This window comes from Spermophilus citellus, assembly GCF_964194105.1.
Source record: "Spermophilus citellus genome assembly, chromosome: 3".
Lineage (NCBI taxonomy): Eukaryota > Metazoa > Chordata > Mammalia > Rodentia > Sciuridae > Spermophilus > Spermophilus citellus.
Genome location: NC_138184.1, coordinates 165,319,417 through 165,342,071, shown reverse-complemented (window position 1 = coordinate 165,342,071; position 22,655 = coordinate 165,319,417). Strand labels below are relative to the sequence as shown.

At 32.7% G+C, this 22,655-nt stretch overlaps 1 protein-coding gene across 1 annotated transcript in view; it reads right to left on the bottom strand.

The window, feature by feature from the left end:
• SEMA3A (semaphorin 3A) overlaps positions 1 to 22,655 on the bottom strand; it is a 455,178-nt gene that overhangs the window by 349,725 nt on the left and 82,798 nt on the right. Inside the window, exon 2 of the mRNA XM_081286513.1 lies at positions 17,786 to 17,864. The gene's annotated coding sequence lies outside the window, so the exon portion shown is untranslated. The remainder of the gene's footprint in view (positions 1 to 17,785; positions 17,865 to 22,655) is intronic.

The following is a 22,655-nucleotide window of genomic DNA, read 5'->3' as shown; positions in this document are numbered from 1 at the left end:
TCAAACAAAACAAATTTCCCAGAATCACCAAATGCAGGTCATTCCTCCAAAAATGATATGAAAATATGGTCTTATTATTCTTTTTAAGATAACAAATTTTACTCTCCCAACCAAGTCACGAAATAAGTTTTTCTCCCATTGTAACTTCTGTAGAATGGAATACCATGCAACATCTGCATACCAGACCTTCGTGGCTAGACAAGAACAACACAGACCATTTCCAGTTAAGATTCTCAGGGAAATTAAGTACACAGAATGGAATTCTCTAAATCAGGATGTCCATAACATGAGAGGAGCAACTGCTTCAACTGAAAACCAAGCCTTCAGTGTTTCACAACTTTATTATTATAAAGACAAAACTGCTTTTGAAGTGCTGTCCTCTGCTCAATTTCTCAGCTATGTTGTAGGATCTATGATTTCATTAATTCAATAGCCTGGAAATGCAGCTTATATTCAAATGTAGATATACCTTTCTTCCAGCCAAAACACATGTGTCCTCTTCTTTTTCCTGTGCTCTTAGTGAGAAATATTTTGCTATGGCTACATTGTTTACTATCACCATAATTTTGTATTCCATTATCACTAATATATAAGAGACACACAAAGAGTCTTTAATTTGTACATTTTTAACAAGAAAAATTCATTACCCATATAGGAAACAAACACAAAACTGTTAACTTATTAATATACCAACTGCACACAGAAGGAATAGTGCATTGTTTAAGGCTTAATTCATGTAGCTCACACTGATAGGAGAAACAAGGGGTTGATTCCATAATATTTGGATAACGTATATAAATATGTTTTTAAAAGTCTTAATTCACGAACTGCTGAGAGCCATTGCCAAGTAGGAATGACGCATGGCATGACCCAGGTCATTTGCAGTGACATTGCTTGAAAGGTGACCTTGCTCAAGGACCAGGGCAGATCCCGGTTTAGGGAGGATCAGGGTTTAGGGCGGTTCCAGGTTTAAGGTGTACCCTGCTGGGAATAGGGCATATCCTGCTGCCTCAGGTGTGCCAGCTCCTGGAGTTCCCGTTGAGTTCTGGCGGGATTCAGAGAGATTTTTGGGATACAGAGCCCAGTGGAGGTGTAGATTTCCCCAGAACATGTGTGTAGAGTGCCGGTGAGAGTTCGGGAATAAAGAATTGCTGTTTGAATCTACAAGGCTGTGAGTGGCTCGTGATTTTGTGCCCAGCCAGACTGCGGCAACCAACTGACTTTTATATTACTATTACCAGTAATTTCTCAATATCATTTATCTTTGTCTGATCAAGGGTCCATATCATATTTTTCCACTTGGAAAAAATTTCTTTCTGCTGAATTTAGACAATCAAAATTAAGGAGAAATTTGAAGAGAACTGAAAATATAGGTGCCCAAGTTAAAATGTTTAAACAAAAGACTGAGAATAAAAGACCAATTTATAAATGCTTGAGAATGTGATTTGTTAATGCATATCCCCTGGCCAATAAAAAGTGAATGGGAAACCTGGTTGATATGATGTGCACAAGTCTTGCAAATTGCTGTAAATGGAAATCTTCTAGACTGAAAATATCATGGAAAAAGTCTCCTGAAAATGCTTTAATAAGAAATCACAATGTGGGCTGGGGATGTGGCTCAAGTGGTAGCACGCTCGCCTGGCATGCGTGCGGCCCGGGTTTGATCCTCAGCACCACATACAAACAAAGATGTTGTGTTCGCCAAAAAGACTAAAAAAAAAAAAAAAAAGATAAATAAAAAAAAAAATTCTCTCTCTCCTCTCTCTCTCTCTGGCTCTCTCTTTAAAAAAAAAAAAAAAAGAAAGAAATCACAATGTTAGACTCATCTTTGCAACATTTGTAATTCATACGTTGTTTCCTACAGACCTTGTTAACTCACTGTGCAAAATAAATGCTGTATGTATTTGAATATTGAAAGTATTATTTACTTTCTTTAGAAAATTATTTTAGTGATTTAGTTTTAAAATCTAGAATTTGTTTAGTGGATAGGGGTTTACTCGTACTGATGTAGTAAATACAATAATTGACTTTAGCTTTCTCTTCTTACAAGATAATTTATAACAGATATTTATTTATTGGATATAAATGCTAATTAACTTTACTTCTTTGAAAATATATCTAAATATCAAATCCACAGGCAAACTTTGTTCATTTAATTTCAAGAGAATACACAGCACTCTACTTTTTAACTAGACTATATTATAAGAAAATGGCCAGAACCATACAAGTTAAGCTTTAATGTAACTTTAAAAATAATTGTTTCTAAAAATGTATTTGTTATCACCAGTGATTTAGTAGAAGTCTATTAAATGAATGTAAATTAAATTCCATAAGTAAGACCAAATCATTATGAAATCAAGAACAACATACATTTTAATGAGAAAAATGTGCAGTTTGAAAAGTTAATGATTTTTTTCATGATAAGTAAGCTTTTTACCTACCAGAAAGTGTGTTTATAAATGGATTTCAATTGAGTGATTCAGTTTTAACTGCTTTGTTTAATTTTGAATTGTCCTCAATTTAAATAAAAATAAAGAATATAATTATTTTATTACAAATAATGATTATTAAAGGATTAATATTTAGTTCTGTCAAGCCTAAACAATTATATTTAAGCTTTATAAATATGACAAGCTCTGAAATTTTAGTTTGGATGATGTTCTATGGGTTATAAAACAAACTAATGAAACATTGCTGGGCAACTTTTAATAACTACATAAAGCTGCTATAAGACTCAATTTTTAGTAATTGTATTTGAGAAACACACATGGAAAATTATATGACACCTTTCTTCTATTTTATGTTGACAAATTAATTCCTAAACACATTAACAAGTGCAGAATCCTTATTTTGCTAGATTTGGAAGGTGTTACATTGAAAGAGTTTATAATTGCAGAAGTATTAATATATTTCTTCTTTACCCAGATGACTTGCAGGATGTTAGGATATGTCTAGAATATGTAACTTATTGTATAGCTTGCTGATAATGTACACAGGCTTCTTAAGTTAACTAAGCTTCAAATTAACTTAATGCACATTAATTTTAAAAAAAACAAGTTCAAAAATTCTATTATAAAAAGTGGAACAATGTGAATTTTAAAAAATATAATTGTATCAAGTGTTTGGAGAATTAAAATTCAGTTTAATATTTGATTTTATGTATTTTCCCTTTTAATTTGAACAATTTAAAATATTTTATGACTTCATTTTATGACTTCATTTTTTTATTAAAATTTCTATCGTGGGAAAAGTTTTTAACTGATTTTATTAACCTACACAGACATATTTGACACTTGCTATAAAATTGCTTGAAGTCAGTAGGAAAACAAGGTAGGAATGAGGTTAAACAGGTTATCTATCTCTCAACGGTAATGGAATGAAACTAAATTTTTCAAAACAAAACTGGAACTTGGTAGTCTTTATAATCTTTCTCACATTGAATGTAACCAACAATCAATTTTTGAGACATGAGGTAGACAAACGGGCATTCAACAAAAGTTTATAAGGAAAGAAGGACAAAAGGAAAAGAAAGGACAAGAGGTATCACTATATACACAAGTGTCCGGAAGGGCAAAACAGATTACTTACAAAAATACTATTTCAGTTTATGCACTATTTAACAAGATATAAAGATGGTAGAATAGACACATGAATAAAAAACATAAAACTTTTCTGCAACAAATATGAGGAATTTATATTTGTTAGTATAAATTTACAAAGTTAATTTAGAAGCAATTCTTCTAATTATCACAGAGAACAAGGAGTATTTACAAAGAGAAAATCAACATAATTTATTTTCTTGGCATGGTGGTCAAGTTATAGAGAGGAAGAAAATCTAAGACCTCCAGTCTCCTTCAGAAAACTTACTAGATTTGCCTGAATCAAGAATTCGTTGTTTCCCTAGCAGATGAATTTAATTAATTTTGAATAATTCTTTGAGATCTTACACTATGATTTTGGGATAGTTTACAATTAATTGACTTTAAAATGCTATTATTAAATAGTGTTAATTGGGTCCTGAAAGATATTAGGAACTAGCAAAAAAGCAAGGAAAAGTATAAAGAGTAATGGTTATAAGCTTGGAATGATTATCTCTTAGGAAAAACTAAGGTATTCCTACAGTTTACAAAGTAGTCACGAAGAGAATCCAGAATGACTAAGTACTATTGGAGATTCTGATCCAACAGAGAGATAAATAAACTTGGAGCATGTTCTTATGAAGTGCTTAGATTGTTTGTTTCTAAAGAGAAGGGCTAATGGACTTGAGAAATGTGTAAGACTTGGAAGATTTATATTGAATGAGAGAAATAATACAACATAGAAACAGAGATTATACTATTCCTAAAAAGGAACAAAGAAAATAAACAATATAAAAACTACAATTATGGTGCTATGCACTTATGCAGATCAATGTAAATATATTTACTGAACATTGGAGTCAGGTCTTTTAATAAGAAGCAACATTGTATTCAAAGAAAATGAATAAATAGGCAACAGTAAGGAGAAGGAGTAATGTAAAATAAGAACCAAGGCAGAGCTTTTCTACTACAAATGTCTCATAACAATGAATCTCAAGACATAGATGAGGAAGTTAAGCCTTCTGGAGAAATACACTGATCAGCAAGGAAGACCCCAAGAAAACGTCCTACTGGCAATTCATATGAACACAAATAATGCTGTCAAGAGTCAAAGTATCCATGGGTATAGGTCTGGGAGGTTAACTGAAGGCCGTGCAAGAGGAGGTTCTGTTCTTCATCATATCACTTTATTTGCAAAGGATTTTGGCACTAGATTCTGTTTTCTCCCACTTCTATGATAGTTCTTTGATTTACTGAAAATAGCTCAACTTTTACTTATTTTTGCAGTTTTTTTTTTCCCTTTCAGTGTTAAGGTTAAACCCGGAGCCTTGTGAATGTTAGACAAGTATTTTTCTAATAAACTACACCCCAAAAATCTTTTTTTGTTTTATAATTATACTAAGAAAGCTTTAATGTTGTTCATACAATTTTGTATGATATACTTAGTGGAGAAGAATGAAATATTTACAAACAATCTCTTGAGGTTAAAAACTCTTATCATGATTAAATAATGGAATGATTTTTATTATTTCATCTCTCTAAAACTTAGCTGTCATATAGTGACAATAACAGTACTTTCCTCACAGTGGTAGTGAAAGAACTGAAAGAAAAATTCTCAATTACAAACACATAATAAATGTTCAGCCAATGTTAATTTAATATCATTATTTCAGGCTTTGATAATAACAAAATTGTTAGATATATTTGAGAACTTGTTCTAACATCATTAGTGAGATCCAGCACACTATATGAGAATGCCACATAATAATTTGGATGATGATCACCAAGGACAAACATGTCCCTACATGATCATCCTTATTGTATTTTCTAATTTTAGATTTTAGTTATGGCTTTTAAAAAATGTCTTTTTAAAAATATCTTTATTTTATTTATTTATTTTTATGTGGTGCTGAGAATTGAACCCAGGGCCTCGAAAGTGCTAGGCGATCACTCTTCAGCCAAGCCACAACCCCAGCCCTTAGTTATGGCTTTTTGTAAAACTTTACACCTTTGCAGTTTCACCTGGTTCTGCACATTAAATCCTATTGTATATTGACAATAGAATTGTTAACTATTGATATTTACATACTTAAAAGAGAGTGAGCATTTTCACTGGTAATTTTATATTGCCATCAACTAACTTTGACTTATTTATTTTTTGATGTTAGGAATGCCTAACAGTATAACACATTAAAGATGCAACTGTAGTTCAAACAACCAGCATATAGAAGCTGTAGTACGTGAATTGGACTCAGAGTTACTTGAGGGCAATGATTGGGCTCTGTCTAGAGCCTTGCACTGTGCCTGATGGAGTGGTAATTATTCATTCATTAATTCAGCTATGGAAACAGGTTACAGTTCTAATGAATGAGAAGAATATGAGACTGTTACAAAGTAAACTGCAGTGTGGGACTGTTCCACTGAGCAAGAAGTTGGAGGAAGGAAATAGATGATGTGTTCTGACACAGATCACCAAGCTGCCTCAGAAGCCAAACAAAGTAGCAATGGGAGAGTCAGTCTATGGACATCTGCTGAAAATCTCCTTCGGCAAAGTCACATCATCTGACAAATTTCTGACACATGTTATTGAAAATTCCATTCATCAAAGATAAAGGAAATGAATTATTTGGGAAACAGCTTTTCTGGACCTAATTCTAACCAACAAAGAATTGATTCATTAAGTGAGAGAAATCTGAATCCTGGAGGAAAATAGTTTAGTGGCCTGAAATTCCATAATAGGCCAGACTGGATAGTCATTGTTTTCACTATTATACATTTGGAACTATACATTCACATCCTGAGGTAATCATTGATAAATTTTTGGTACATTTTCTTCCAGTCCTTAAAAAAACAAATAATCAAACAAAAACCTTAGCAGCTTTATTTAGATCAATTCCCAGTCATTTAAAAGTATATCATAAATATTTTAATTGACTACATGAACCATGTAATTTTATAATTTTTGTATTCAAATTTACAACATAAATATGCTTCCATTTAATCATATGTGATTAACCTAAAATAAATGGATGCTTAGCAATAAGCTTTATAGTTTAGAGAAAATTGTGACTGTCATTTCCACACCAATTTCATTTCTGCTTACATATACCACAGCAATACTGTTTTTATGACATTGGTATCAATCCCAGCTATGGTAAGGCCCTGAGTGGTTTAGTATAATGTTTCTCAGAATATGATCCGATCTCGGGAGGCCAAATCTTCCTCAAAAACTTTTCTAGGGCTGTACAAGGTCAAAACTACTTCAAATCAATATTAGGAAACAGTCTGCATCTTTCACTCTCATTCTCTGGTATGTGTACAGAGCAGCTTTCCCTGAGGATGCAGATGGGTGCTGTCACCACACCTTTAATACAGAGCCAGGTCTGAAGAGGTATCCTCTGAGCAAGATATTAAGGACTTGCACCAAAATAGAAACCAACGTTATTTCCTTACTTGCTGGTTTTGCTTTAAAAATGAATTCTCTTCTGTCTTCTTTTTTCCAGTACTGGAGAGTGAACCCAGCATCACTTTACCACTGAGTTACAACCCCGCCCCTTTTAAATTTTATTTTGGGTCAGGATCTTGTTAAGTTGCTGAGGATGGCCTTCAGCTGTGATTCTTCTCCCTCAGCCTCTCAAGTTGCTGGAATTACAGGCCTAAACCCCCGGTGTCTGGCTTGAAAGAATATTTTCATTTTAATATGCATTAATGTTAACAAATAAAATAAAAACATTTTTAAATATTTGGTTTAATTTCTATTAAAGAAAGACTGATAGATTCATACAAAACCTTTTAGGATTTGACTGTGAAGAATTTTTAAGAATTAAAGGACATCCTAAAACAAATGTCTTATATGTTAATATAATCCTTTATCATATTGCCTGAAAACACCCTCTCTTATTTTGTAGGAAGACATTGGTTTAAAAAAACTATAGAGACATAAACATATAAATACCTGTTTCAAATAAAAACTTAAAGTTTTGTATTATTTGATACTTGTTTTATTGTTTTTCACAATAACTGGTCATTCAAGCTTTGAATTCCATGGCCCTTTTGGATTAGAGCTATATTTATTTTTCTAATGTTTTAATCATTTCAATTTTTATAATTAATTATTTAAGGCACAAATATTATTGTATAGATTAAGAAAATAAGTACTTTATTACCCTAATATATTTTGTTATGTGACATAAAAACTCAAATAATTTATACTCTTTCCAAATAACCAAAATATTTATTTCTATTACTATGCTGTTAATATTACTATTTTTGAGTAATAACTATAGGTCAGAGGCAAATTCAGTATATAAAAAAGGGATGGCCATATGCCTATGGCCCCATTGACTCAGGGGAGGCTGAGGCAGGGGGATTGCAAGTGTGAGGCTAACCTGGGTAACTTAGCAAAAGTCATGTTAAGAATTTTAAAAAATAAAAAAGGGCTGGGAAGATAGCTCAGTGGTGCAATGCCTCTGGGTTCAATTCCAGTACAAAAAAAAAAAAAAAAAGAAGAAGAAGAAAGGAAAAGAAAAGGAAAGAGGAAAAAATGAAAAGAAAACAGAAAATGGGAACAAAAAGAATCAAGAGTGACTTTTAGAACCAAAAGAAGTTAGTAAATTGAGACTAAAGTCTACAGGTCAGGCAAGCCCTGAGGACACAGAGAGACTGAGGAGTGAAGAAAAAAGAACAAGGATAAGGGGGGAAAAGTAGAACTGTAGAGTTGTTTGCATTCTTTTAACCACAAGAATGAGGGCAGTAAAAAACACAGAATTCATTTGACCAAATAGAGTTACAAATCTTGATCAAAGCTCTACTCCCAGCTGCCCAGCAAAGCAAACCCTCTCCTACAATTATCTTGTGGCTACAGCACTATAAAGGGAATAAAAGGCACATGACAAATCATAATAATTATAAGTAGCAACAAATTGATATAGGCAATTCAACTCTGCATGGAGAATTGAGAGGTGTTTGGGTGGAATTTGCTCCACAGGAAAACATGACATCATGCCAAGTACAAATACATAAGAAAGTCTCATGTTAGGAAGGAAACCCCACATATATCAAGAGCTTGGAATCAGAAAAGTACTCTTTTGCTTCCCTATGGTTCAGAATAGTCTAGGTATGATGGCATTTGGTTTGTGCTTTCTGCATTTATTATCATCACGCTCCACTTTATACTTGAAATAGATACGGAAAGAATTTAAGTAATTTTCTCAATGTCACAGAGCTTAAATTCATGATTCAAACCTGTTTTAGCCTCCAGAAGTTATTCCTAAGTCAATCCCTCACATTTGTAAAGGTTTTTCTTTCCCAAACTGAATTTTAGTATATCTTTTATTCATTCCATGGATATGCTTATTGGGTTTTTAAAATATCTTTGTTTATTAATTTATTTTTATGTAGTGCTGATGATGGAACCCAGTGCCCTACACATGTAAGGCAAGCACTTTACAACTGAGCTACAGTCCCAGCCCATGCACACTTTTATATGGTAACTTCTAGTTGTTCCATATTACCTTCTGTGACTTTGATGTGGTTTGTGCCCCAAAGGTCCATGTGTGGAGGCTTGGTGCTCAGTGTAGTGGTATTGAAAAGGTGAGAACCTTCAAGTGGTGGGCTTTGTATTACTGGGTGTGCTATCATGGGAAGGGAATAGTAGTCTTCCATGTTGAATTTTAATGAGAGCAAATTATTATATAAGCCTGAACCTTAGAGTAGTTTTGATTTGCCTTTCTCTACTAGAGATGTTGAACATTTTTTCATATATTTGTTGATCAAATGTATATCTACTTCTGAGAAATGTTTGTTCAGCTCCTTATCTCATTTGTTGATTAGATTGTTTTTTTTTTTTGTTTTATTTATTTATTTTTTTGGTGTTAAGTATTTTGAGTTCTTTATATATCCTGGAGATAGTTCTCTATCTGACATGCTTGTGGCAAAAATTTGCTCCCACAATGTAGGCTCTCTCTTCACCTCATTGATTATTTCTTTAGTGAGAAGAAGCATTTTAGTTTGAGCCTATTCCATTTAACTCTTGATTTTATTTCTTGCTACTTTAAGATTTCATCTCACTCCAGTCAGAGTGGCAGATATTAAAAATACAGACAGCAATAGATGTTGGCCAGAATGTGGGGGGAAAGGCACACACATACGTTGCTGGTGGGACTGCAAATTGGTGCAACCAATCTGGAAAGCAGATGGAGATTCCTTAGAAAACTTGGAATGAAACCACCATTTGAACCAGCTACTCCACTCGTTAGTCTATACCCAAAGGACTTAAAATCAGCATACTATAGTAACACAGCCACATCAATATTTATAGCAGCTCAATTCACAATAGCTAAACTGTGGAAGCAACCTAGATGCCCTTCAATAGATAAATGGATAAAGAAACTGTGGTTATATATATATATATATATATATATATATATATATATACACACACACACACACACACACACACACACACATATTATATATATTTATAAATGTGTGTGTATGTATGTATGTATATATTAATATTCCATTGTGTGTCACAATGGAATATTTCTGAGCATTAAAAGAGAATAAAATTATGGCATTCACAGGTAAATGGATGCAGTTGGAGAATATTGTGCTAAGTGAAGTAAGCCAATCCTCAAAAACTAAAGGCTGAATGTTCTTTCTGATACATGGATGCTAATTCATTAAGAGGGGGGCATGGGAAAAATGTAGAAGATTTGATTGGGCAAAGGGGAGGGAGGGGGCATGGGAGCAGGAAAGGTGGTGGAATGAGATGGACATCATTACCCCATTACCCTAGGTACATTTATGACTGCACATATGGCACGATGCTACAATGTGTACAAGCAGAGAAATGAAAATTTGTGCTGCAATTGTGTACAAAGAATTAAAATGCATTCTGCTGTCATATATACCTAATTAAAATAAATTAATTATTTTTTTTTAAAAAACCCTGAACTTAACCCTTGAGTTTTTCTGTTTCCTATCTTGGGATATGATTTCTTTCTCTCCCAGCTTCTCCCCACATCACTATCTGCCATTATGTGATTTAGCCAACAGGACCCAACTAGAACTATGCCCTTGAATCTCCAAAAATCTGGGCCACTTAACCTAATCTCTTTTCTTTAGAATGTTAGTCTTTCTCAGATATTTTGTCATAGTAATACATAACTGAGTAATACATAATTCATTGTATTACATTTTAAAATAGGTTCACCTTATTTTTCTACAATAACTTCAGAAGCAATTTGACTTTATTCTTAAATAAATATATATTCAGCATATTTCAATTACAACCAAATTCAAACAGTATTCTATCATTGAGATCTATGCAGACATTATAAAATATTTCTCTAAAAGTTTTATAATTTTTTAAGAGAATGAATAAATAACACATCTATAAGCAGTAACATTAATTTGGCTCATATTTAAAATATTTTAAGTTGGATAAAATGATAATATTAACATTGTCATTTAAATTTGAGTAAATAAACATAATTATAAAAATTCTAACTAAAAGAATTAGAGACACCTCTGTTCAAGTAAATGATTTAGATATTATCCTTCACAACCAGATATAGCTCAGTTGGTAGGGTGCTTGCCTTGCATGCACAAAGCCATGGGTTCAATCCCCAGTACCACAAAAACAAAACAAACAAACAAAAACAATTAATAGCTTACTCGTGGTGTTGGAGATCCTTCCTTTGAAGTATCATAGACAGATAGCTCATTCTTTTAAAATAAGCAAAACCTCAGAGATTTTTTCCCTTATATGTTATAAAGGAGATTGTTCTCCCTCAATTTTTGACTTCAATGTACCCTGTGATCTAATTTGATGAGTGAGCCAAAGAAGTATGTTGTAGAGTTTCATCTATAAAAACCTACTGTGAACCCAATAGCCACCCAGATGTGAAGTAGGCCTATGGAATATTCTTTCAACTAATATAGAAATATATCACTTTATTATAAAGCTGAAAATCCAGGGAAGGAATTTTAAAAAACTAAAAAAAAAAATAATTTTATGGGTGATAAACAGTTCAAGAGTATAATCTAAAATGGTAAGTAATAATGGCATGATCAATAATCTTTTACAAATACAATAATTCTCCCATTTTTGTACTCTGTTATGATCAGTTATGGTTCTAAGAAAACTGCCACAGCAGAAAATGAATCCTTGCTGTCTAGTTATCCACTCAACCTTGACTCTGTAGATTATGACCATGGTTTAAACCCAATAAAGCAAAAAACATGGACCACATATTCTTTTGGCCTCAATAGGTGCATTCTAAGGCAGCATTACCTAAGTCTCCCACAGGAGATTCATTCAGTTCATCTATGAACAACAGCTGAGAAAAGGCCTAGCTCAGCACTAAAATCTACCTGTCATTTTCTGCAGCACTTTAATGTAATGGTCATATTAGTAAGTGAATTGCTATTCCCAAACCAACCATAAGAAAAGAGTAGTTCAAATTTAGGAACTTAGTTATGCGCAGTTTTTCATTGTGCTCTCACTTGATTCTGTAGACAAGAAACTTGAGAATTTGTTCTAAACAATTCAAAGTTCTAATAATTAACATATAACTCATTTAATCTTAAGAATTCAAATTTAGTTTTTGAACAAATTGAGGTTCTTGGAATTTTGCAAATTGCCCAGTGTATTGATAATGTCTCTGTGAAATACAATTATGAATCTTCTAACCCTGATCTTTTCTATTTCTCTCCATTTGACTGTGGGTTCACAGGATAGATCAAGTAATAGCCAATATTCCTTTAGAAATTTGGGATGAAGTGGAATTAAGAAACTTTCTAATAACAAATGAATCTATATGTTATGTATGTAACCATCAACTATGGATATGTTTCCATAATTCATTCTCTATCTTTAATTTCCCATCCTAAAGAAGCAGGCCAATTAATGCTACTTGGTTCATTTCAGGTTATATAAAATTGCTTTTAAAAGAAATAGTCTTACACTGTGTCTGTGAACCTTATACACTGTTCAATATAATTTGTGTCTAGGTTTTTAAGAATCCTAAAAGGTATTTAAAGAGCTAAAGTATGTGAATAATTGAAACAAATCTTCAAAAAAAACTGTCAAATAATAGCATAATAATAACTGTCCAAAACTTCTCTGGATATTTGAAATGTAGATTGGCTACAGATGCTCAGATGACATGGTGATCTAGTCTAGTTATATTTAGTTCTTCTATTTATTTCAGAGAAGAATAGATATGAGTTGGGGCTTAGTAAGAGTCTATGGTATACACAGAACGTGTGGAAAGGAAATATTCTGGATAGGAAAAGTACAGTGCAGAAAGGTATGTGAGCGAGAGAGGATGAGGCACATTTAGAATAATGAGTGAAATATTCATACGCAGGTAGAGAGCCATGAAGGTTGGAAATGAGGGCCGAAATCAAACTATGAAAAATTTTAGAGAGTAAGCTAAAGAAATTGTATTTAATTCTTTGGGAGTCCGAAAGTTTCTTAGCCAAATCTACAATTTTGTTTCTTAAAAGGATCTCAAAATCTTAGGTTTATAAAATATTGGGCTTTCTGAGCAATGCATTCATTAAATGAATAGTAATTTTACATATACCCTATTCTAAGCACAAAAGTTAAAAAAAATAACTAAGGTAGATTTAATGCTCCCCCAGAAGTTGTAAATATAGCATAAAATATCTAAGCTTACTTTATATATAATAACCCACAGTACTCTTAAAAGTAGTTTATAAAGTCAAAATATCTATTTTTTATTCATGACTGTAAGAACAGTGTACAAATTAATTCACTGTATATGTGGATTTTACTCACCAGAACAGTGACCTTCTAACCAGGACCTAGTAATTTTTCATGATATGTAATCCCTTTTCTGTGTCAACCCAATAGAAAGTGACCTGCATGTCAAAACCATTTATGGATATAAATCATTATCATCTGTAGGCGAGTTGCAATTAAAAGCATGTAATTTATCTTTGTAATGAGAGTTACAAGGATAAAATTCACTTTAAAATCAAGGCAGCTATTTTATTCATCTCTTAAAAATCACATCAGCAGGTCAGAACTATTGTTTAGGTACGAGGGATTGAACTCAGGGGCACTCGGCCCCTGAGCCACCTCCCCAGCCCTGTTTTGTATATTATTTAGAGACAGGATCTCACTGAGTTATTTAGTACCTCACTTTTGTTGAGGTTGGCTTTGAACTCACAGTCCTCCTGCTTCAGCCTCCCAAGCTGTTGGGATTACAGGCATGTGCCACCACTCCTGGCTAGATTTTATATTTATAAAATATAATTCAGTATAGATTTTCTTTCAAATATTTTTTTATTTATAGTTTTTTAAAATAGCTTTCATTTTTAAAGTTAATATGTCTTTCAAATATTAAACCAGCCCTAAAACTTCAGATACAATTAGAGTACAGTTAATTTATCACATTGAGAATATTATTACTCTTTTGACTGAAAACAGTAATGCCATTTTATCATAATTGAAATAAAATAGAGATCACGAATAAAGAAATGGACTTATAAAATATACAAACCTGTATTTGGAGTCCAGGCAAAAACAAAAACCAACTCAAATCCAAACATTTTACTAGTTTAGTATGCTAGAAACATTTTTTAGAAAAAATGTATTTTAATATCCTGTATTCTATAAAGACTTATTTTAAGGGGATTTTTACCAAATGTGCATTATCATCTTTCTTTGGAATCAAGTAGAAAAATTATTTTTATTCAATCCAGAAGTGAATACTGTGCTGTTGAAAGTGACTCTGGTGTTTAAGGTACTTTGTTCATCAATTTCATGACCCCAGGTGACAAAAATGAAGACAATAATACTTATCATTATTTCATGGAATAAACTGAAATACTGAGAAGCTGCAGAGGTGGGATAAAAGAGCCTTGTCTTTCAAAACTTAGATTAGGCAGTCTTTTTAAGAAATATCCTACTTAATACCTTAATTACGTAGACCAGAAAAGACAATAAATTTTTTTCTAGCATATGAAAATGTCAATTTATTCACTCAAAACGTATAGCTTGAGCATCTAGTATATGCCAGGTAGTAATCTAATTGTTGTAGATAAAATGGTGAGCAGCAACAACAGAAAAGACACTTCATTCACAGATTTGACATTCTTTTTAAGTGATGACTGATACTAAACAAATGACCAAATAAACTTCACATACAATACTAAGTAGTGATTGGCATTGTGATGACAATATGGAGTGAGTGGGCTGGATGATGTAGAAATATTTCCTATAGGCTGGTCAGGGAAGACTTGTCTAAGGACATGGTGAGGTGTGATGGGAGGTGAGATGTGAGCAAGGCTGATGTGTAGTAGAACATTTCCTGTCATGTTCAAGGAACAATAAAGAGGCAGGGAGTTTCCGTAGAGAGTCAGCAAGAGGAGTGGTCAAAATACAGAGTATACAAAAAGGAATTGTTTGGATTTTATCTCAAATAGTAAGATAGCATTTTATTAGTTATGATCATCTTTATTATTCACAATTGGGGAATAGAACTCAGAGACTGCCTTTAGAAAATTGTAATTTACAAACTTAGCCCCATTTATATCTCATTATTTTAGTTAATTAATTCTATCTTCACTAACAGAAAATAACAAGTTCTATCACTGCTCTGTAAATTGGTGATTTTATAATAAGTAATTGGTAACATAGTATTTTTGTGAGCTTTTCCATCACTGTGACCAAAATATCTGATAAGAACAACTTAGAGAAAGAAACATCTATTTGTGGTTCACAGTTTCAGAGGCCTTATCTCATTGATAGCCAGTCTGTTGCTCTAGGCCCCAGGTGAGGCAGTGCAGATCATGATAGGGTCAGGAAGCAGAGATAAAGAGAAGAAGAGTCCATAGGGAAGATGCACCCTTCTAGGGCATGTCCCCAGTGACTGACCCCATCCAGTCATGCTCCACCTTCCTATAGTTACCACCCAAGCAGTATATTTAAACTAAGAATCTACACAGGGACCAACCACATTAACCCTCAGCATTTTGATATTAATAAAGGAATTTTTAAGGGACATTTCTCCCTTAAACCCTAACATAGAATATTACTTTTTCAGATGATGAAAGATCAACAGTCTGAATTGACTTCGAAATGCTGCTTGGTTAAGGCTGAACTTGATATTTAAAGGATTCCTAAACTTTGGTCAAGTTGAAAAGCCATCTCAGGTGGGAAAGGAATTGAAAGAACAAAGGTGAGGATGTATTCTGTCCATGGAAGGGTGGGTATCATGAGTAGGGTAGTTTGATTGAAGCATAGAATCTTAGGGACTTAAGTAGAAGATAACCTTAGATAAGAGTTTGTAGTCCAATTTTAGGAAACTGGAATGGCAAGATGAGGAAGTAGTAACTTATTTTTAGGCAAAGGAAGATGATGCCAATTTTGAGTTTAAACATGCCAGATAAGAGGTGTGTTTAGGAATGTATGAGGATTAGATGAATAATACATGTGAAGTACATTTCACAAACTTCTCCTCCACGTGGTAGTTTGCATGTTCCATAACTCCAAAACCTCAGAAATGTGTGTATAACAGATCGATACCTTATATTCCAAAGTGTAAAATTTACCAGATATTCATGGTTCAAGAGATCTCCTAAATAAAATATGGAATATTTATGGAAATCATAAATAAACTATAATTTTTGTATAAGATAGAGAATATAGGGCTTAAATATAATTAAAAATTATTAAAAAGAAAAAATAAACCTTATTTCTCTGTGGAATTTTTTAGCCAAGTGTCAACCATAGTTTGCCTTATTTTCTCAATTCTCCCTTTCCATTGTAGATACTTCTATTTCAAGTATTAAATAACACATCATTTTATTTAGGCACATAAAATATAAATAGAGATATATACATATTTTCCCATATACATATACACAAAACCATGTAACGGTTATATATATTTCATTACTTATACTAAGACAAGGCATATAATCAGGAAACAATTATTATTTGAATTTGGATATACATCCATATACATCCGTATCTCCATATACATCCTCATTTTATAGGAGAGAAATGGATTCATAGATACAAAGTTGTAGGACATGAAGTTTCTTTAGTTGATAAAAGAAGAGACACACACAAAAAAGACTATATAAACTGCAAGCTAATGTATCATTCTCCTAGGCAGAAGTACAGCGTCCCAGTTTCCCCAAATTTCTCCATGGTAACAATAGCAATAAACCATACTACCTAAACAGGTGAAAGATAAATAGAGTTGGTAGATAGGTAGGAAGGTAGAGAGATGGATGGATAGTTAGAGACAGATGATAGGTTTAAATACATATGGGAGGTACATAAGTACAAGTTATATTTTACATGTGTATATATCCTATTACACACATATGCACACAAATATACATATTATTGCAAATATCTGTCTTTCATAGGTTTTCCAAATTTGCTGTTTTTACAGGGGAATTATGAAGTGGTGCTTGGTAGAAACTCTTTCCACTAATATTTTCTTCCCTTCTCATCTCATCCATTCAGAAATTTGTTACAGAATCATATATGCCATCTATGCCATCAATGTTAATGTTATTGTTGGGCAATGTATAACATGTCCCAGAGAATTTTATTGATGCCATGGAATTTGGGAGACAGAGACAGATGAGATATTTAGGTCAAATAGAATTTGAACAATTATCTTTAAATTTTTTAAATGTAATTTTACTTTGGATTAAAATATACTAATTATACACATTAATGAGGCAACAATGTGATATTTTTAACATCAAATGCCAGGGTATATCTTAGTAACATTCAGAATTGATCATTATCTTTAGTATTTACGTTGATACAGAATACTTGGATTGTGTTATAAAAAGTAATCCTCTACCACAAAATTTTGAATTTTCATGTGAAATTCAATAAGTATTAAGGTCTTAATTGTTAAGATTATAGCATCAATAAAATATGAAACCATGTAACTGTTATATTTTATTACTTATGCTAAGACAAGCCATATAATCAGGAAACAATTATAATTTGAATTTGAAAAAATAAGGTGAATGGTTGACTACATTTTTCACCTTGCTATTAAGCTGTTATTTTGAAGACTTTGGCTATAATAATATAAAAATGTTAATAATCTCCTTAAAATTATTTAGGTTCCACTTAATATCAAACACTAAGCAGAGTCACCTGCCATTAGAAATGAGCGTTGTCTCCCCCTTACCTGCTGAAGGGCCTTTTGTTGAGAAGTACTTCCTTTTGTTACTTTACAGCTTGTCCCATGGATTATGCGTTAAAATATCCTGAAAAGCAAAGCAAACAAAAAATCTTCTTTTATATCTGACCTTTACAAAAACCTAAACTTTCTTAGTAAACTGGCTTAAAAAAAGAACATTCCATCCCAGCTGGTGAGCTCTTCAATGGCACCTTGGAAACAGTGGTCTATTTCTCATGCATCGCCAAACCCAATGTTCTCTCATCACTAGCCACTCAGAGCACTCTTATCTCCCTCGCTTCTTCCCAAATTGGATTCTTAGAGATTATTTCCATTATTTGTGTGTGCAAATTTGGCTCATGTCTTCTCACTCTCTATTTAGCTGTCTTATCTTTTTAGACAAAATCTGTTCACCCCCTCAGCTGCTTCAGACATTTCCGGCTTTCTATCTTCAGTCATCCTCCTGGTCTGTGAGTCCGTCCTCCGATTTCTGCTTAACTCACTGTGAGTGAGTAATAGTTACCTTAGGATCTGGTTCCCCAGCAAACAAGCTGTTTTTCTTACAGACAATTACTCTCAAATGTTTCCCTTATACTATAAGGTTAAGGTTTGGTTTCTTGGCACAAGTTAAATAGGAATTCTAGATTCTACAATTTTCATGCTAATGTGACACAGCAGCTTCAGATTCAGCGGCTGTGGCATGAGGCTGAGTGGGTGGATATAGTGGTGACTAGTCCAATGAGTCACTGCCTGAGAGGTTTTAGTGCTGAAAATTAAACCTAGAGAGACACATGAGAGGCTCTTAAAGAATCTGAGCAATATCATTTCATAGGAAGAAATAACCTGACCAGAAAGTCTGCATCAACCCACCTTCCCTTGGGAAATTGAGTTGCATTGCATCCTATGATCAAATAATTTAGAGTATAGGTTGAAATTTTAATTGGAGAAAAAAGAATATATTTTCAAATAAAAATGCAGTTGTTTTGGTGGTAGGCTACTCTATGTCCCCAGTTCTTCCCTCCTTCTTATCTTCAGGTTCTTTATCTTTTCAGTTCTTCCCACCAAGGGGAAGATCATATTTCTCACTCTTTAGCTACCAATTTGATACAACAGATAGAGGCAAAAGTTACAGTGTGCCCACTGCAAGCCAAGGCCTCAAGGAATGTTGTGTTTCCATTTGTTTTCTTGAGTTTCTGATCTTGCCAGAAGATGGGTATGCTTAGGCTTACCATATGGTCCTCAAAAAGTCATGAGAAATATGTGTGATGCAGAAGCCCTGGTCAAACTTCCCAGCTCACCCCAGATCAGGTCAGTAACCCAGTCAACCTGAAGAAGCCAAAATGAACTTATATCAAATGAACCCAGCTGTCTGAGCTGAGGGTTGTTTTAAAGCCACCAGATTTACAATGGCTTGTTATGGCATGTCAGCTAATTAATAAACCTGGAGGAGAACAATTTCTCAAATAACAAGAAATTAGTTATCTACAAGTTTACCTAAATTCTTACTTCATTATAATTATATGAACATACTTCTGACTATTCTTCTATTAGAGAATATTTATTCCATTATAAGAAAAATGAGGAATAGGATCAATGACCTTGTATTATGATCTAATAAAAGATATTTACTAAAATGATATAAAAATCAATATTGGCTCATTAAAATCTTCATTATATAATAATTTATAAAATCTTCATTATATAATAATTTTAAATTAATTTCTTGAATGATGTTTTTGAATTACTGAAAAAGTCCTAAATTTATTTCTTAACCTCCAAATGCAGACTGTATATCATGGTAGTTAAGAGCAGAACTGGAATCATACAACCATGGACATAAGCACAAATTTGCTATTCATAGACTAATTGTCCTTGGAAAATAATTAAAGTTTTCTGTGATTCAGGTTTTTATTTCAAAGGAAGATATTAATAGTAGCATTTAATTATTTATATGATGCATATCCAGTTCTTTGCACAGTACAATGCAAATAAAAGTAAGCATTATTATTGTCGAAGAAAGTTTCAATTAAATTCATTAGTATGCACTGTTTATCCCTATTTTTCATCTTATCTTTTAAAAGGTAAGTAGTTGTTGAAATTTTCCATAAAGGGAAAAGTTCATCCAGGTAATCCTCAAGTTTGAAGAAAGAACCTGGGTAAAACTGTCACAGAGAAAGTATAGTCAAGAAGGCCTGGGCATGAGATCAGGGGAGAGTAAGGAGCCTCAGGCAGCATCACATGGGCAGTACCTGAGAGAAGAAAAACTGTAAATACAGAATGAAACTCATACAAACTTTAAGACACTATATTGCCACTGGGGATAAAACCCAATAGTAGAATTCTTAAAGGTACTATGTATTGATGTATATATTTTTAGCCCCAAAGTTCCATTCCAAGGAGTTCCTTCAAGTAGTAACAATAAGATTGTATGCAAAGACATCCTTGTGGATATGTCCAGCAGCACTGCTAATAAAAGTGGAAATGGAAAACATGCATATCCTTTAAAAAGGCATATCATTAGAAAATATCAATATTTCACTTAAGATGTATACATACTAAATATATATATTTCTTATTTACTTTAGGAATGCATGCATGCATATATTTGTGTGTGTATATATATATATATACATATATATATATATATATATTACTTATACATATATGTGTGAATGACTGACAGTATATAAAACATTACTCCATAATATATTGTTAAGGATAAAATTATAAAATTGTATTTAATATAGTCTTAAATATTATACATGAATGTGTATTTGGGTATGCATATGTACAACAGCATGTTTCAAAGAACAATGACTAAGTTACTAAAAACTACCTCTGGTATAGAGGCATTTCACTTATTTTCCCATTTTCATATTTATTTGCAATTATAATTGTATTAAAATAATCCTTCAGAAATGTCCTATCAGAAAAATCACAATGATCTAATCAAAATATATGTAAGCATATTATGTTAACACACAAGAGTTAGACTTACATGCAAAAATCAAAACAGCAAACTTCCAATAATTGGACTAATGAACTGATAACTTCATATGGGTGATACTAGGTAAGTGTGGTAGAAGTGATTGTTTTTAAAGTACGCTGCCAGTGTATAAGGAAGCAGGAAAAAATAAGTGTACTTGTGAGATCAATGAGACTGAACTAGCCACTCCATCATAGAATCTGCAAATGACAGAATTATATCTACTATGGCTCCTTGTTTTTAATCCTGGGGAGATAACACAAATTTTTGCAATATGAACAAGTTCTTTAAATCAGACATTTTGAGGGGAAAAGCAACATCACTGAGGTTATTATGGGTGGTAAGTACCAAGCTACATTGTTCAAATATGCCACCTTGTTCATAAAATTGATGAGAAATAAGCTTTTTAACAGTTAAGGGTTTATAATTAATAGTGTTAATTTACATTTCTATTGTTGATATCTCCAAAACTTGTGTAGTACACTTAAGTATATACATTCAAGATGAAGTATATTTATGGGAAAAATCTGTTGTCATCAATAAAAATATTTTTCAGAATGAATTGTCTGCATTGATCAAATTCAAGAGTGAAATTCCAAAGAACTGAGTAAACCCCCCATGAGAGATTATGTTCAACACGCACTCTACTGGATTCATCTATCAAACATATGAATATAATTGTATCTATTTATAAGAACAAAGCTTGGATTTGAGGAAGTTGTCTGGTCTTGAAAAATATTCCCTAAATCACCAGCTATTCCAAAACTAGAATGAAATGATGAGACTGAAGCTTAGGAAAAAAATTAAGCTCTATGCTCATCAAAATTAAAATGGGAAAACCCATTCAATTTTGTAACCAATAAACTTCAAAGTACTGGTGGCTTTTCTCTTCATATTTTATTGCTCACAGTATTTTCCAATTAGGGACAATTTGTAAGAAGGAAGGCAAAAACACTAGCAGCATGACTCACACACAACTGCTAAAAACATAAATTAGATTTTTTTGGCAACTAATTTGGGGCTATTTTGATTCAAATGTTAAAAATGTAAATGAAAGTTATCAGTTTGGAATGAGACTGAATTTAAAACATTAGACTTCAAAAATCTTATTTCTTGTACATGGCATTATGAGAAATTTCATGGTAGGTTTTATGTGCAATCAGAATATTTAGTCCAACATGTTTCCAAATAAATGAGACTGATTTGAAATATGCTTTCATTATTTATATTGTAACAAAAATCATAAAGATGATACAACAAATGGAAATGAAGGGATATTTTCTTACAATGAAAATATTTAAATGGTTATTTTTTCATTGATCCAGATGATTTTAATGCAATAAAAATGTACATTGTCCCAGGTACAGTGGAAGACATAAAAGAAGGATAAATGTGAATCACTCCTATGATATGTTCACAATGCAGCTTAGCAACATAATTAATTTGGACGAGCTCTTCATGAATGACCCTTCAGGGTTCCCCTATATGGTATGGACCACGGGAAAACTTTTCAAGTGCTCTTCAGAGATGACCAGGGTTTGCTCAAACTATGGATTTATGAATGCATTTTGGGAAAGCATGAAAGAAGGGTGAGGCCACTTCAATAGAAGCCATCAAGAAATTCAGGAAAATAAAATGGATTTAGTATGAGTGTCAAGTTTCTACTGCTACTGTGAAAAACTAATAAAGCATTATTGGTTAAGCACAACACAAATGCATTATGTTGCCATTATACAGGTAAGAAGTTAAGGTGTTAGCAGGACTGAGTTCCTCAGAGGAGGCTCTGGGGGAGAATTCATTCCCTTGGATTTTTCAGTTCCCAAAGTCTCTCTCTGGTCCTCATATGATGCCTACATTTCAGGATAAGCACCAAGAAATTGAATCTTTCACACA